The sequence below is a fragment of the Phaenicophaeus curvirostris genome, chromosome 4 (assembly GCF_032191515.1).
Source record: "Phaenicophaeus curvirostris isolate KB17595 chromosome 4, BPBGC_Pcur_1.0, whole genome shotgun sequence".
In the NCBI taxonomy this organism is placed as follows: Eukaryota; Metazoa; Chordata; class Aves; order Cuculiformes; family Cuculidae; genus Phaenicophaeus; species Phaenicophaeus curvirostris.
The window spans coordinates 6350551-6366096 of NC_091395.1; the positions used below are offsets into that span (position 1 = coordinate 6350551).

Consider the following 15546-nt stretch of genomic DNA (forward strand, 5'->3'; position numbering starts at 1 on the left):
CTGCGGCCGCGCGGGGCTCGTCAGACGCGGCGAGAGTCGATGGAAGGTGTCGGGAGCGGTTTGCGTGGCTCTTAAATGGGTGTAGGGGCGCCCTGGCGCGGCACGGCTTGAAGGAAAGCAAAAGAAGTTGGTTTTCTTCCCTAGAAAGTCCTCGTAAATAGGCGCACTTTTAGAGGCATGAATCAGTGAAGCAGAGCTTCTAACAACGTATCTTTTTGTCTTAAAATGTTGCATGTTGTAACTGTTTTTTCTTTAACTTGATCAAGGATATTGCTGGACATTAGGAAAAACTTCTTCACAGAAAGGGTCATTGGGCACTAGCACAGGCTGCCCAGGGAGGGGGTTGATTCCCCTTCCCTGGAGGGGTTTAAGGCACGGGTGGACGAGGTGCTGAGGGGCATGGGTTAGTGTTTGATAGGAATGGTTGGACTCGATGATCCGGTGGGTCTCTTCCAACCTGCTTATTCTATGATTCTAAGGACGGATAGAATACTGGTAAAGCAAAACCTATGGATCCCAGCAGAAGCAGTTTGTCTCCCGATACCTGATCTTTTGAAAGAGGAAGAGGTTCCCGAGCTGAGAAGGCAGCCTGTGGGTTGAGCGGTTCCTGCGGTCTGAGGGTCTGTGACCCGAGCTCTCTGTGCTGTGCTAGGTGCCTGCTCTCCAGCAGGCAGCCTCACAGGGAGCATGGGGCAGGCTGCTCTTACAAACCCCGGCTGCACTTTGTCCCAGGAACAAAATGCCCTTTTGCAGGTCTCAGACTATTTTGAAAAAAGTGTTCAGTATGGAGTTTTTGCGGATGCAGCAGCGAGGTTTTGAAATGCCTGTTAGGTGTTCCCTTCAAATGAGGGTACAAGGAGTTGCTGTATAGACAGTCTCAGTGGAATTCCTGCTTTGAGATACTTTGCTCTCTACGCGTGTGCTCCACCAGGCAGCAGCCTGCCTGCAGGCACTTGGCATGAAGAGCAGGTGAAATGTCTTAATGTGATTCTTCATCTGTTTTGCACCTGTGCCCTAAGTGATCGATGCACAGATGTCAGAGGATGAAGAGGGCAAGGAAGTGAGGAGACAGACCAAAGGTTCTTAATGTTACTTATCGTTTTTGACATCGACCATTCGCAAAACCCAGCTTTTCCAACAATTCCAGAGAAATACTGTAACAGACTGTTCCCAAATAACACTATTGCCAGGCTGGGCTGTAGTCTGAGGCTGGTTTGTTTTGTGGCTCTTGGATACGAATATTGTACACAGGATGGGCTGAAGATATATGTGGAACAGTGTATTCTGGTGAGTTAGCATCTTTTAGTAGGGCAACTAATATTCTTGGCAGCTATAGGAAACTTTCAAACTCAGTCCTACGTGTTTGCGCTTCTTTTTCAGATGCTAGTTTAAAGGGAAGAGTAGTGTTGTTCATGAAGTAACAGGATATTTTTAGTGCCTATACTGTGCAGTAAATCACTGCATGTGGGATTTACATATGCTGATGCCTAAAGCAGAGCGTTAATTGACTGTATAGATAAGTGGTTTGTTTTTTACACATACCAGTGGTTTATTGCACAGGATCAAGTCTGTGCTGAAAAGCATGCAGTAATATGTTTGGCTCGCTTTATACTTTAGTGTTTGGGAAGTAAGTCTTATTAGTTCATCAAACGTTATCTCAGTCATAGAAGAAGTTATGAAAATATGCTGGAAATTTGCTGCAAAGGAAGATGATGTTGAGTCGGGGATGTACCAGGCTGAAGCTGTGTCTCTGACCGTTGCCATGGCTCTAAGGTTCTTACCTCATTCAGTACCAGCTGTTTGTGGTGAGAAATGCTGCTAGTGGGTTGTGGTTTCTGTGCTCGCCTGGCCGGGCCGAGCTGCTCTGAGTGGTGATGGTATTCATCGTTGTCTTTTTCGTTATAGAGATCCCCCATAATCACCTCCCTCACACACACCTCCACCTTTTTTATTCTGCCAGGAAAATTGCTATTAGTTTTACATTCATGAGTCATCTGATGTGTGTTTTCTCTTCCTGTTGAGCCTTATCAATGCTAGAATTTTTTTAACGGATTTCTCATGCTACTTTCCTAGTAGTGAATTACGATTGAAAAATTTTCCTGGTGTTGGTGGTGCTGCTTTACTCTTACCTTCAAATTTCTCTGGTTTACTCTCTAGCTTTATTTTTGCTGTCATTTCTTTCTGACTCTCCACTTTACCTCTGTACTTTTTCTTCTCTGCCTCTTTGGTACTGTCTGATCACTAGTATTCTTTCCCCTTTCCTTTGATTTGTCTCTGAATCCTCTCTATTTTCCTACCCTTTCTCCTCTTAAGTGAATGGTGGCAACAGGTAAAGGAAAACCTGAGTTACAAATGATTGATGTGGCCTCTGCCTTGCACACCAGAAAGTCATCATTCAGGGAGCTCCTTGGGTACTTTCATCTTGGTATTCAGCCATCTGCAGAAATGCTTTTGTTTAAAAAGAGCAATTTGGAAGCCTGATACAGCTGACGGGCTGGCGGGACACGGGAGTGCCACTGTGTCTGAGCTCCTCCCTTGTCCCTTTCTGTCATGCTCTCCTTTTCTCTATATTGGACAACTCTTGAGTTTTGTTTGTTTGCTTTCCCCTGGAAGAACTCTGCTTCTGAGAAGTAGAGAAATTGGTGCTTTAAGTGTCAGCAAGTTGTGTTGCTACAGTGCTGCGTGGTTTAGATCCGTGGCATCTCCATTGCAAGTACGTCATTTGGTCTGAATCTGCACGATGCCGAACTCTGGCCTGGTGAGTGCTGCTCTCTGGAAGTCTCTGTGAGATCATGTGGTATGCCTGGCAGGTCATGTTGGCATGGGAGATGGCAGTAAATCTCGGACAACAGGAGAACACTTTAAAAAAAAAAAAAAAGGAATTGAAACAGAAAATCTACACCTCAAATGGTTCGTGTTGTTTTTCTCAGTAAAGAGGTTTTGTAAGATGGTTTTGAAAAAAAAAAAAATATAATGGCTGCAGAGAATCTGGTTTAGAAACCTAATTAAAGGACTTTAAGGAGAGATTCTTGCACTAGTTGTTATTCTTACAGATTATTTATACGAAATGGCATTTGATTAGGACATTTGCATTTTTACTTTTAAATGAAATGCTTATTTTGAAAGGAGAAGGACTATCTCCTTACGTTTCAGACCAAAATTTAATACCATAAACAAATTTCCATTATCCATGTCCTTTTTTGCTCCCTTCTGCCTCTAGTGCTAAGGATGGCTTGTTTGAAGTTTACAGTCTGTTTTATGTCGCAGCACCAAAAGTTTTACACTGTGTGAGTTTTACACTCACTCCGTTCTCCTTGGTTTATTCATAATTGTGTCATTAGTGAAATTGGGAATGGAAGTTGATGTCCTGTGTGCTGGAGGATTGGAATTGTATGATTCACGCAGCTAAAAAACAGAACAATACGTCTTACGTGGTCGATATTGCCACGTCTGATGTGTGTTGTACAGTGACTTCAGCGAAGTGCCCCTTTGGACACACTCGGGGGACCTTCTGTTGGGTTGTTTTCCCTTGAAGAGGTACATTTCGGGCAAACAAGAAACAGAAGGCACTCAGAGTTTAAAGCAAAACAAAACCCATCTCTGACTGTTGTTGTTGATCAACGACTTCTGATTTATGCCCTGGAAAACTTACAAAGAACGCAGTCTTTTTGGAAAGGCTTTCAGAAACCCTCAGAGGTGTTTACTTCGAAGAGGCTACAGTGCCAGTGAAGGGGGAAAAGGAGAGCGGAAAGGGAACGCTTATCCATACATTTTAGAAAATGTCTACTAGCACAGCTGGTTCCTTTCACAGTTTCCCTCTCTGAGGAATGGTTGGCATTTATATATTTCCATAATTTCTCAAGCAGCTTTATTTCATGGTGAGCGTAAACCAAGGCATCCAAGGAATCTCGAGCTGTTCTCGTCCCTCCGTTAATGAGGTGACAAGGCTCCAGTGTGTCACTCGGAAAGGATTCAGCAGCCTGAGCTTTTATCAACCCTGCACATGTCTGAAATACCTCCTCCTGCGCGGTACCTGGCTCCTCTTCCACAAATATCTGAGGAAAATGTAAAATAGGGTTGTACTGGTCCAGGAAAATTTCTTCCTAAGAAAGTTCTTTTTATAAGCAGTTGTTATGATTTTTTTCTTGTATCAAACACAACATTCAAAGGGCTATGCTGTACATGTTTTGAAAAGACTGCACTGGAATATATGGAGTGTTCTATGGCATAGCAGCTTAGCAGAAGATAGAAATCTGCTTGCTGTTTGTGCAAATGGTAGGAAACTGATCCTTCGAAAGAAAACTAGGAGCAGATGTTACAAAGTGGTTTTATTATGAAGCTTCAGTACCTAGTGTTTAGTTTTTTATAGGTGCATAAGTTATTTGTGACTTAAAAGATCCCTTCTCCCATTTTGGTGTCCCACAGACGTGGCCAGAGCTCTTGATAGGGTGTCCATCCTGCTCCAGACCTTACTGGTAGGTGAGAATATAAAAGTTCAAATACATTGCTCTTACTTTAATCATTCAGAAAATGCAGTCGTCTTGCATTAAGTTTGATCTGTTGGATAGATCTGAACCAGTTTCCCAAAAGCTAATGCTTTGTGATATAGTCAACACAGAAACCCCTTGTGGCTCTCAGATATAGCCCTTTTAGGAAACGAGGCAGCAGAGACCTCATGTGCAAAAAAAAGTTGAGTTTTTCTTTGCAACTCTTGCTTATTTTGTCACAGAAATACTGTTTTCTACATAGTCCTGCAGGGTAAATGAATGAAATGAGGGCTAGGACACCTGTGTTAGCTGGGCACACTGAGGGATGGTGCTGTTCGGAGAGATGCTCTTTCTTCTGGCATTGTGTCTGCTAATCCTCTTACCTAAATTTTAGTGAGTCTTACCCACCCTGAGGGCGTACGACCGTGTAGTGAGTACACTCTGAAGATGGAGCAAGGCAAATACGAGATGTCTCTGGTGGGCGATGAACTGTCCTGTCTCTCCCAGCAATTTTGCGCTTGGTCTGGAAAGGGCTGTTGGAAGTGTGGAAGGTTCCCAGGGCACCACCATCCACAGGTACACTAGAGGGCAGGATTTAGCCCTTAAATCTTCTCATAGGCTTTAGAAATTGGGAGCACTTGTAGATATCTGTATATTCTTTTTTACAGACAAGAATAGTTCAGCTCTTGCTTAGCGTTGCACCCCAGCCATAGCTGAATTGAATACAGACGTAGTAGTTTGACAGTAATCGTGGGGATAGTCGTATCTCCGGCAAAAGCTGTCCTTATGACCCCTTTACGTGGGTAGATTAAAACATTTGCTGAAAACTGCAGTGACACATGTATGACATTTAGTGAGGTCAGAATGAAGACTCTAGGATGTTTGTCATCTTGGTAAAATGGAACCTTGTACTCCTGAATTGCTCATCAAGAAAATGAGATCAGGTGGCTGGTAATGGTTTTTATTTGGCTAATAAATGCTTGGAATTTGTGCAGCCGGTTCTAAGAAAAAGTTTATCCTGTGGTGGAGATCTGTTTAAACCCATTTTGCAGAAAGTGAACTGTATGAGTGATGTTTTTTTAAGATATGATTTCTTTTGACGTACTAGATGAAGAGACTAGTTAGTTAAAACCTGTGGGCTTGCGTGGTTTACTGTCTTTTTTTGAAGTGCATTTGGTGTATATTACCAAAAAGTTGTAAGTTGTTCACATTCACCCTTTGTAATGAAAGCAGGTTCAGGTTCTTTTTTCTGTAATAAGAGCAAGAGAAGTTTGGGCAGTAGGATTAATAGCCACAGGGCACCAGAGATGCTTGATGATAAAGCCCAGAGAGATGCCCTTTTCTAATTTTCAGTTTCCAAAAACTACGTACGCCTCTCGGATTTTCTGTAAGAAGGGAAACCTGTTCAATTTCATTTTGAGGGGCAGAATTCTGTTTAATTGCCCTTTAATTAATATCTCAACCTGCATTTTAAATCATTGTCAGTGGTGTTTTTTCCATAAGCTTTTCCCAGCTCCTTTGGCTCACACATACGGCAAGCAGATTTAAAAAATAATTATTTGGTGCTTGCTGTATACTTAAAGTGGTTAACAGGCTGAGTTGAAACACGTAACAAGCGTTTCTTTGAAAGTTTTTCTCTGAGCTTAATACATTTTACCTTTTTCTTCCTTTTTATTACCCAGAAAAATATTTTTCTGCTATTTCCTCATTTGTTCAAGCAGTTTGAACTAAATCTGTGAATTCCTCCGTAGCTTCTGTGTGAAGACTAAAATTTATATTTTGATTATTACATGTTTTAGCACTCTTGGGAGCGTGTCCCAGTGCTCACTGGCCACCTGTTGTTTCAAAATACCTGATCAATGGTACTAAACCGGTTAATAACCCTACAAACGATGGAGCTTTTTGACTGTCAGTGACAGCACATTTAGTACAATTATCTAGTAAAAATAAAACAGAATATATAATCTTAATGCAATCCGGCTTTGAAATAAAGTTTATGCTGAGAATGCTTAAGTTACTGTTATTGAAAAAAGTACATACTTGCGTGAAATCTGTGAATTGAATATTTATAGCAGGTGGTATTTAAAACGTCTCTGGCATGACTTTTGAAGCCTAAAAGTTGGTAATGAGATCGCACTTCAGTTCTGATGGAGAGCTAAGAGCCTTTCCTTTTATTATTATGTTTAAGACCGTACATTTCAAAATAAAACAACTCGCATCATCTGTCATGTTCAGCAGTGCATCTTGTGATAACATATGGGTAAGTTAGTTCCTGTCTGCCTCTTTTGCTGCCTCCTGACTTCTCAATAAAAATATTTAAAGGCAGACTCTGGAGGGCTGGTGGCATTTCAGAATTATCTTACGTAGCTTTTTGTTTTTTCAGGGTAGGGCCGAATTTTGACTGGAGCCTGATACGACCGTCCGAGAGTACAAATGAGATGATGTCTACAAAGTTGGGTGGAGGTTGTCTTGCACAAACTGTCGTGGTACACTTCTGGTTGAGTGATCCTGTGTCAACTTATCACTCATGTTTAGCTTTTAGAGCTTGCAAGCCACATTGCTCGAATGATTCAAAGGAGAAAGGTATAAAGGGTACTAGGAAAGGGCGAAGTAGGAAAGAACGAAGTAAGAACTAGGCTTTGTAGCCGTTTGCAGTGGCAGTGTGCTGAAGTTTTACCTTTGTATTGTGCCTCTTACCCTATGACAAGACTTGAGCAGGTCTCATAAAGCAGCAGTCATTAGGATTCCAGCTGGAATGTGCAGTCCTCAAAATTCTGATACCCTTGGCTATGAAATACTGCATAATATTGTGCTCTGTAAAACCAAGAGTAGCTGTCATCTGTGATACAGATTGAAAATACTTGCTGTCTGTTTCTTGGCTTTTCCCTTTCTACTCTCGGGTTACTCCAGCCCAGTGCCTATGATGCCTGGTGTCCACCTGCAAAGCTTTACCTGCTAATGTGTTTATGAAGTGTTCCATTGTCATTCTGGGGTGGTGTAGCTCTGCAGGTTTTTTAGCTGATAAAGGATGTCCTTAAGTGTACTCAGTTGCACAGGCATCACAGCATCTCACTCAGTGCTTGGTAGGCCCGTTTTTTGGGAAATGTTTGTAGCATCTCTTGGGACTGGCACCATTTTTTTGGCAGACTGTGCTTTTCTTTGTGTTTCTGGGTACTGGGGAACAAATACTCAAATGTTTCTTTTGTGTCCACTGGCATTCTTTTTGCCTTCCCCTCCGACCCTGCACTGTTGTCTTAACATCTCCTATTAAGTTGTCAGTGGTGACTGGCCAATGGATCCTTTGGTCAGACTCTTAACAAGTCTCTGCTGCTGAAAGCGATGGTCTCTCCTTGTCCTTCTCCCAGTCTCAGCTGTGCTGTCATTGGCACCACCCCGAGCAAAGAGACATCAGTTTCTGATGGATTTAATGCACTGAATCAGCTCACTGAGATGTCAAGAAAAGTGCCAGAGCTGGTGTGAGGGGGGGTGGTAGGAGCGTGCAGCTGGGAGTGCTGGATGGAGGGGCAGGAACCTGCCTTGTGGTACCATGTCCTGATCCATCTTGTCCTTTAAAACGAGGGACAAGATACAGTGACTTCCTGATGATTAAAGAGGATGAACAGGTAGATTCCCTACTGTTATCACCTGTGTTATATTTCAGGGTAGAATAATAATTCTCACCCCAGGTTGCAGCAAGTGTCAATACAGTCCCACTACTCTAGGAAGACCAATAGTGAGCCTGAAATTTCTAAATTCAGAGAACCACACCTATTGAGCAGTTTTATGCAACACTCCACTAGGTCCTGTTGATGCCTGTGGCAACCAAGACTGATAGAAAAGTGAGGGCAGTTTTTAGTGTGGAGAAGGAGCCAGTGAGGGCCAAATGGGGCATGTATGGGGAAAGGCTGTCATCTCTGGTTAGAAACCCGCTATGGTATTCCCTACAGCTGAGCTGTTTCTGGGCAATAAATAGTGTATGGATTCAGTTCATTGGGTTTCTCTGACTAATGGAGCAACCGGTATGAATAGCTAAACGTGCGTCTGGCCATGCTGCCAAATATGTAAATACGAGGGATTAATTCTGTGGTTTTACTGATGCTTACAGAGTCCCTATGGATGTTCTACTGACAGTCGCACAGTTCATTCGGGGAAAATTGAGGAAAAAGACCTACAATGTTTGTGTCCTTAGAAATGCAGGAATTCCTCAAAGCTGAAGGGCTCTACAGAAATCCCCCGTGTTGCCAGTTTTAACTTTTTTCAGTCTCAACCTTCTACTTGCTTTACTGCTTCAAGAAGTGATGTCTTCCAGAGCAGTTAACTGTATGTGCTTGAGCTGTCCTAATGATTGTGAGGTGTTATATTTGGTGTTGAAGAGCAGAGCAAGGGGTCTCAAAATAAGGCTGAATTACAATGATCAAGCTCTAGTAACATGGATCATATCTATAATATTTTATGAGCAGAAAATTCTCGTTAGAGGTTTGAGATGTCTGGCCTGCCTGCTAATTTGAGGTGGCATAAAGCAAGACTGCAACTGCTGGTGCTTGTAGCTGTAGCATATGCTGGGAGCACGTTCTTGCAGTGAAGTCTGGAGCAGTGTGGAGAGCTAAACCAGCAAAGAGATCTACACTAGTAAATAGATTTATACCAGCATAGTGAGTACTAGTAAGTGGTCTAGCTGAAGCAGCAGCAAGTCAGGTAGGGTTTTCCAAGCTTCTAAGGTCTCTCTTTTGTAGTCAGGGAAGCGCTCCTGTCCTTTCTTAGTATGGTTCAAAAGCATTGGGAGTAAGCAGTGGGTTTTTATTTGGAGAGCTTGAAGCTGGGGAAGTCACTACAGCCTGATGCCTCTTTCTATGGTCCTGTAGACCCGAGTTCTTGGCTCCCCAGTGCAGGCTGGGTGCTGTGATGTATTCTGTCTGTCCTCAGGGGGCTGTAAAAGTGACTGTTACCCAGGTATTTGAAGGAAAGTCTAAAAATGCACTGTGCGTTTTAATTTTCCACGACAGGGAATTGATTTCTTACAAAGAGCAATTCTTTGTACTCAAGTTAGGCTGCATTCAAAAGCAAATTAGTGCCTTTATATGAAGAATCATGATTCCTTACTATTCTGGGTCAGCAGTGATTGATGGCTGCTCACCTGCACTGCTGTTCATGCTGTTCCCCTGCAGGTGGGTTATTTAAATGTCATCAGAGGGTGGGTACAAGCTTGACGGAAGGAAATTAAAACAGATGGTGTATGAACTACGTCTTTGGGTTTAATGTTGTCTTTGTGTGAAATGAGACGGACAAGCACCAGTGAAATACTATGTGTGCATGTGGATGGATTTTGATTGAGATTTTTTGTTATCTTTTTTCAAAAATACTTATTAAAGACTCTGGGATTGATTCCATTTCATTGGTATTGGAGATAGGGGGGAAATGCAAAACTGACCAACAGAATCACTGTCTCTTAACCTTTTGGTTAAAAGCAATCACCTCTAAAAGTGCAATTTAGTTAATAAGAACTCCTTATCAGCCTGTTATTTCTTCCTGCTCCTGTCTGCTGTGCTGCTTCCCTGGCATTCTTGTGCCTGACACAGTTCATCTTTCATCACTGTGCTTAACTCTTGTGAAATCCAATTTGCTCATATTGTGCCTATGGGTTGGCAGTCCCTCACCACTGCTCTTGGCAGCCTTTTCCTTCTGTCTCATAGAATCTCTTAGCCAATGCTTCAAGATCAGTTACAGCACTGAAACTACTGAATAGTTGCTGTGCAAGTTGTACCTGAAGAAAGAGCACTAAAAATACCTTTTAAAAATGATACATTTTACCTTTTCTGTTTCCTGAAGTGACATTCCTGGGCTTGTCTCAGGTTGTGTGCTTATTTTGCTGCAAGTGAAAAATGGGTCTTGGTTAGCAAGATCAGTGAGTGCACAGTAAACACAAGTTTGGGATGTACCTTCTTGATACCAGTCAGTGACATTGTTCTGTTGGCCAAACGCTTGCAGCAGCTTTGCTTTAAAGCCAGAAAACTGAAAATGGTTATTCTGCGATTTACTTCAGTGAATGTTAAATTAAGTAAAATCAGCTGAAAGATGCAGAATGGATCACCTTACCCTTGTTAAGGAGAACCCTTGGAGGAAAGTCCTGAAAGCCACACGTGACGTTTGTTTTGTTAAGGAAGCCTTCAAACACAGTTCTACGTCAAGAATTTGGAGTAGAGGTGTGGGTAACCTGGAGATTGGGCCGAGTTGTCTGCACCCAGTAACGAATGAAGTTCTTCTTGGGTAAAGTCAGCAATGTTTTTCTGCCTGGTTTTGCCCTCTTGACTTTAAATGATGCAGTCAGCTCAGCTGCTGTGACAAGGAGACTGCAAGCAGTGTGGCAGTGAGGTATTTAGAAGAATTTTAGACGATGGAGGACTTGCAGTGTCTGGTGTTTGAAATCCGTATATAATGCCAAGCGATCGCTGTTTTCTTTGCTCAACATCACGAAATACCCAAGTTGTGTTTTGTAAGCAGAATACAGCAAGTCCAGTGCTTTTAATTTCTAAAGGATTTGGCGAAGCTTCATCAACCAGTTCATGGAAGCTGTGTGAAATGGAGAAACATAACTGTGTGTGTTTTACACATGGTCACATAGTCAAGGAGCACTAAGCCAGACTGTCACCAGAAGTGTTGTACATCCCGTTATTCTGGCATTGATCATTTGCAGGGTGACTTTCCTATCCTTTATATGAAGTTTTTAGGGAACACGTGAGGATGCTGTGTATTTGGGAATCTGTTTCCTGGAGAGGATTCCCAGTGTGATAGGGGAATAGATATATTTAGGGATTGAGGTTAAGTTATAAATGAGAATAGATGGAGAATCTGAATAGGGAAATAATTTTCACTGTATTTGGTACATGTACGACTTAAAAAAGATGAAAACTTTTAAAATCAGTGAATGCCTGTGTTGTGGACACTGAGTTAGCAGGTTGATATTTAAACAGTTACACAAGTTGTTATTCTGTATAAAGCCTGGGATTGACTCTTAATTGTAACCGGAACTTGCGAAGTGTTCATATTTCAGATGTGTATATTTTTGCTGTGCATGTTTACATTTTAAAGACCTGAGGTCTGTCTATGAGTGGTTTTATGCCTCTGGCTGGCAAAAAGGAAAAAGATACACTTATGATGTTGTCGCGCCAGAGCAAAGAAATGTGCCTTTGTACAGGAGTGTGACTCACTGTTTCTCGGTGTGACACTTCATTTGCGCGATTGTTTTTGTTGCCATTCTGTGGGTTTTATTTATTAAAAGCCCACCTCTTCTGCAAAGGTTGCCGGTTTTTGTACCTGTTTCTCATTTTGTGGTGCAGGTTTCGGGCAGTGTTTGATTGAGCGGCTCTGGCGATGGTGCAGTTATTATACAATGAAAGTGTGAAGGCAAATGAAGAATTATTTTTGCATTTGCAATCTCAAAACTGGGGATGCCTCATATGTCAGTGCAAAGCTTACCAGGTAGAGGAGGATGTTAATACGCTTGATATGTCTTTGAGAAAGAGGCATCAAAGAGTATCCCAGACTAGAGAGCCGAAGATATTTCTAGTTCCTAAAGATAAGTTGCAGTAGGCATTACTAGCTCACGGACTGGCGTTTGGATCTGACCCAGCGCACAGCTTTGGTTGCGGAAATGCCAAAATGGGGGTATTCATCTGTGTGTGAACGTGCATCTTCGATGAACCGGCCCTTGGGTTTGGGAGGGTTTATTATGTTAGGTGTGGAGCAAGCACATTTGACTGTGTGTGTCTTGCTTGGACACCTGGCTGGGAATAGATGTTGCCCCAGCCGTGAAGGAATCAGCCAGCTTCAGCCCTGGAGTGTGCAGGAGTGGGAATTGGGTCGTAGGGTGTTGCAGTTAGCAAAGCGTTGTTGATTCTTACTTTTCCCCTCTTTTTTATGAACTTCCTTGCATTTCAGATACTTAATTCCCTTCAGAGTTGATCAGTCTCTGTAGCAGTGAGACTGCAAAATAGTTGCTGCTTTGTTCTTTTCTGTGGGCACAGAGATGCTGGAGGAGGAGTGAGGGGGAGCTGGTGCAATAGCTTCACTGCAGTGTCATTCAGGGGCCTCGTGGAAGGATTTTCCTTACAGGGCCTCTGCAAGTATGTTGGAGATGGGCCCTGAGCCTTTGGCTTGGGTTTAGCTTTTCCACAGCAGAGACTGTAGTAACGCCAGTCATCGATCCAGAGACGTGCAGCCTGGGATTTTTCAGGGGGTACATAAACTCTCCTTTCTTGTAAACTGAGTGAGAGGTGTTTTGCTAATGACCTTTTTAGTTCAAATAAAGTGGCTGTGTGTTAGTGAAAACGGGAATTTGAAATAGCATCAGATTCTTTCTCTTTTCCCAGGGTCCATAAGCTGCTTGGTTAGTTGCAGAGTCTGGGGGTATGTGTTTGCTGTTGGAGTTCACAAACTCCAAAAAAATCTCTTGGAGCATTGGCTGATCGATGTTTTTCAGCTCAGAGTCCACTTGGGAAAATGTCATAGTTTGCATCACGTCCTTGTGAGGGGTTAATAGTGATGTTACAGCCCTGAAAATGTCTGAAGAAGGCTGTTTGAGAGGCAGAGCAGCAAAGAGCTGCAGTGTAATGATTTTGGTGTCTTGTCTCTGGGGGTTGGGGTCCCGCAGGGAAGGGTGCTGAAAGTGGACATCCAGGTTGTGTGGTCCTGCCCTAGGAGCAGCATTTCAGTGTAGCTGGGGAAAACTCTGCAGAGCATGAAAGCAGCCTCTGCTCTGTGTGTGTGTGTGTTGGACACTGTGGTTGTGGCTTATGGAGGCAAGAGGTGTAACTACAGGAAATAGCAGTGAAACCGTTGTGAGCTTTGATTTAGCTTGCATGTATGTTCAACAGCAAAAATGTGGCGCAGGGGTTTTCCCTGTGAAGTGATTGAGACCCTTGAGCAGGAGGCTGGACTAGATAGGGTCCTTCTGACCTGGATTTTGTATTATTCCATGGCCACAGCTGGGTACTCACAGCTTTAGTCTGCCCTGAAGTCTTTTTGTAGGGATCTTTTACTAGCTAGGTTACAGTGGAGCTGTAGCTTAGGCTTTAATCGTGCCTTTATTTGCTGTGTAAGTGTATCCAGAGCCAGGAGCTCATGGTTGGTTTTTATTTTAGGGTTTTTCTGGCGTAGTAGTTAGATTTCCCATTTCCTTGTGGAGTTGTAGGAAAATGGAGATTTTATGAATCCATTTGGCTAATACATCACTAATTCCACCTACTTAAGGTGCAGGATTTTGCCTCATGCTCCAGTACAGCATCTGAGTGTGCTGTATGCTTATCCTGCCCCTTCCTCACTGCTCTTTGCTCTTTCTGTCTGTCTGGGTTTTTTCCTGATGAGTTTGTTTTTTCTTTTCTCCACTATGCATTTTGTTTCCTCCACTTTGCATTCCCTCTTCCTCAGTGACAGCACAGCACGCTCCAGCCTCAGAACGGCTTAGCCAGTGCTAAGAGAAAGGTAACACAAGCTCAGCACTTCCAAAATGTGCAGCGCTCTGTTTCTCAAGTATTAAGTTGCAAGATTTTCCCAAGATCTTTTAAATAAACCAGCTTTGAAGGAGATTTTTGGCCGAACCTTTTATGATGCAGAGCAATGAAATGAGCTATTTGGGACTGTTTAAGTTAGTGTGGTATTATTTGGTTTGAACCACTAAAAGGCTTTGCTGCATTGGGAGAACTGTAGAAGGACTTTAGAGTTTTCACTTTATGTGTAATGCTTCAGTTCTAGTGCTCAGGACAATAGAAGAGCTTTTGGAAAATGTACGTGTTTTCTGTTTTCTCTGCGAATAGCATCTTTTCTGTTCATAGAACCACAGAATGGTTTGGCTTGGAAGAGACCTTAAAGACCACGAAGTGCCAACCCCCCTGCCATGGGCAGGGACACCTCCCACCAAACCAGCCTGCCCAAGGCCCCATCCAACCTGGCCTTGGACACCTCCAGGGATGGGGCAGCCACAGCTTCCCTGGGCAACCTGGGCCAGGGCATCACCACCCTCACAGGAAAAAAATTCTTCCTAACATCTAATCTAAATCTGCCCCCTCTCTCAGCATGAAACCATTACCCATTTATCCGTAAAATTCTTTTTCTCCACTGCTATATGCAGAATGGCATTGGAAATACTTGTTTTTGAGCTCTTTAAGAAAAGATGGGGAAGATACATTTAATGACAGAAATCAGAAACCTTGCCAACCACAATGCTATTAAATACCACTTTCCACCTTCTATATTCCAAAAAAACTCTCCAATTTGTGAAATGAATGCCCACTCGTAAATGTTTCAAATACGCTTGCTGGCTTAACCTGCCACTTGTAGATCTGTCCTGACCATACACCCTGTGAAAGAGGGGTTGTCTTGTATGTGTAGCTAACGTTTTACATCTGCAATCCACTAATGACATGAATGTGTGCAGAGATGTGTGCCTGCAGAGCTCTGCAGGGGAGGAACACAGCAGCACAGTCCGTGGTTTATCTTTAATGTGGCAGAGGATCATGATTGGGTCTTAAAAAAAACAACCAACCAACCCCAAACTGTTGAACTTGTTTAATGTGTACATCAGGGCTGAAAGATGTTTAATCTTCTGTAAATTGTCTTAAAATAAAAACGGAAATGACTGTTTAAGTTCTTCTGCAGTTTGGATAAGAACCTCTCTGCCTGAGTGCCACTGTTGGGAAGAGCCCAACTGCTAATTTCCTGCAGTAATTGGAAGGAAACGGGGACCCTCTTCCCCCCCCTCCAGTTTATCTTGTCTGGTCATTTGTGTGTATATATTGAACAGCTGTATTTGACCTGGAGGGATTATGTGGAGTGGAAAGGGGGATAACTCCCTGCTGGGCATTTTGGTGCATGTGACAGTGTGCTTCAACAGCTTTTAATGCCACAAATGTTACTGGTTTTGGTGGAAATTCAGGTTAGGCTGTAGCTCCTATTGTTCTTCAGCCAAAACATCAGTGAATATCTATTCTTAACACAGCCTCTATGTATTGTGAAGAAAAAATTTTCCCCCTTGGCCTTTTTTTTTTTTTTTATACTGCTTGAAGGC

General features: G+C 42.8%; 1 protein-coding gene across 1 annotated transcript in view; it reads left to right on the forward strand.

Annotated features, from left to right (window-relative positions):
* Nucleotides 1–15546, forward strand: part of FGF2 (fibroblast growth factor 2) — a 33524-nt gene that overhangs the window by 296 nt on the left and 17682 nt on the right. The window lies entirely within an intron of this gene.